This window comes from Colius striatus, unplaced genomic scaffold (assembly GCF_028858725.1).
Source record: "Colius striatus isolate bColStr4 unplaced genomic scaffold, bColStr4.1.hap1 scaffold_144, whole genome shotgun sequence".
NCBI lineage: Eukaryota > Metazoa > Chordata > Aves > Coliiformes > Coliidae > Colius > Colius striatus.
This window is the reverse complement of record NW_026908434.1, coordinates 36,738-38,958: the sequence shown is the minus strand read 5'-3', so window position 1 is coordinate 38,958 and position 2,221 is coordinate 36,738. Positions and strand designations below refer to the sequence as shown.

The 2,221-nt window shown below is 66.5% G+C and overlaps 1 long non-coding RNA gene across 1 annotated transcript; it reads left to right on the top strand.

Moving 5' to 3' along the window:
• LOC133629096 (uncharacterized) lies at positions 1 to 2,201 on the top strand. The gene is made up of 3 exons (XR_009820955.1): positions 1 to 49; positions 1,979 to 2,003; positions 2,090 to 2,201. It is a non-coding gene; the product is annotated as an uncharacterized LOC133629096 (long non-coding RNA).
• The last annotated feature ends 20 nt before the right edge of the window (positions 2,202 to 2,221 follow it).

Here is a 2,221-nt window from a genome sequence, read left to right as displayed (position 1 = left end):
TGGGAGCGGCAGTACAGCCGCCAGAGCCGCTCGCCCTCGCCCCGCTACGGTGAGACCCCCAAAGCCCAGCCCCCCAAAACACAGCCCCCCTAAAACACAGCCCCCCCAAAGCCCAGCCCCCCAAACCACAGCCCCCCTAAAACACAGCCCCCCCAAAGCCCAGCCCCCCAAACCACAGCCCCCCTAAAACACAGCCCCCCCAAAGCCCAGCCCCCCAAACCCCAGCCCCCCTAAACCACAGCCCCCCAAAACACAGCCCCCCCAAACCACAGCCCCCCAAACCACAGCCCCCCAAACCCCAGCCCCCCCAAATCACAGCCCCCCCAAACCACAGCCCCCCAAACCACAGCCCCCCCAAACCACAGCCCCCCTAAAACACAGCCCCCCAAAGCCCAGCCCCCCAAACCCCAGCCCCCCAAACCACAGCCCCCCAAACCCCAGCCCCCCCAAATCACAGCCCCCCCAAACCACAGCCCCCCCAAACCACAGCCCCCTAAACCACAGCCCCCCCAAACCACAGCCCCCCAAAACACAGCCCCCCCAAATCACAGCCCCCCAAACCACAGCCCCCCCAAACCACAGCCCCCCTAAAACACAGCCCCCCCAAACCCCAGCCCCCCAATCACACACACCCCCAAACCCCAGCCCCCCAAATCACAGCCCCCCAAACCACAGCCCCCCAAACCCCAGCCCCCCAATCACACACACCCCCAAACCACAGCCCCCCTAAAACACAGCCCCCCCAAACCCCAGCCCCCCAAATCACAGCCCCCCAAACCACAGCCCCCCCAAACCACAGCCCCCCTAAAACACAGCCCCCCCAAACCCCAGCCCCCCAAATCACAGCCCCCCAAACCACAGCCCCCCAAACCCCAGCCCCCCAATCACACACACCCCCAAACCACAGCCCCTCCAAACCACAGCCCCCCCAAACCACAGCCCCCCAAACCCCAGCCCCCCAATCACACAGCCCCCCAAACCACAGCCCCTCCAAACCACAGCCCCCCAAACCACAGCCCCCCTAAAACACAGCACCCCAAACCCCAGCCCCCCAAACCCCAGCCCCCCAAACCACAGACCCCCTAAACAACAGCCCCCCCAAACCACAGCCCCCCAAAGCCCAGCCCCCCAATCACACACACCCCCAAACCACAGCCCCTCCAAACCACAGCCCCCCCAAACCACAGCCCCCCAAACCCCAGCCCCCCAATCACACAGCCCCCCAAACCACAGCCCCTCCAAACCACAGCCCCCCAAACCACAGCCCCCCTAAAACACAGCACCCCAAACCCCAGCCCCCCAAACCCCAGCCCCCCAAACCACAGACCCCCTAAACAACAGCCCCCCCAAACCACAGCCCCCCAAAGCCCAGCCCCCCAAACCCCAGCCCCCCAAACCACAGCCCCCCCAAACCACAGCCCCCCAAACCCCAGCCCCCCAATCACACAGCCCCCCAAACCACAGCCCCCCAAACCCCAGCCCCCCAAACCCCAGCCCCCCCAAACCACAGCCCCCCCAAAGCTCAGCCCCCCCAAAGCTCAGCCCCCCAATCACACACACCCCCAAACCACAGCCCCCCCAAACCCCAGCCCCCCAATCACACACACCCCCAAACCCCAGCCCCCCCAAAACACAGCCCCCCAATCACACACACCCCCAAACCCCAGCCCCCCCAAACCCCAGCCCCCCAAACCACAGCCCCCCGAAACCACAGCCCCCCCAAACCACAGCCCCCCAAACCCCAGCCCCCCCAAAACCCCAGCCCCCCAAATCCCAGCCCCCCAAACCACAGCCCCCCAAACCACAGCCCCCCAATCACACACACCCCCAAACCCCAGCCCCCCAAACCCCAGCCCCCCCCCAAATAACACCCCAACACCCCCCCAAAAAGCCCCCCCAGGCGTGGGATGAGGGTGGGAGGTGGGATTTGGGGGGGCTGGGTTTTGGGGGGTCTCACCCTGCCCCCCTCTGCCAGCAGGTCGGGAGTACAGCTCATCCCGCAGGTGAGACCCCTCCCCAGCCCTGGGGTGATTTTGGGGTGGGGGGGTCACGCTGAGCCCCCCTCACTGACCCCCCAAAACCCCCCCAGACGTTCCAGGTCCCGCTCCCGGAGCCCCCACCACCGGCACTGAACTGGGGGGGCTGGGGGGTGGGTTTTGGGGGGGTTTTTTGGGGGGGGGGGTCAGAGCTTGGGCTGAGAAATAAACACACAAAAGCCTGG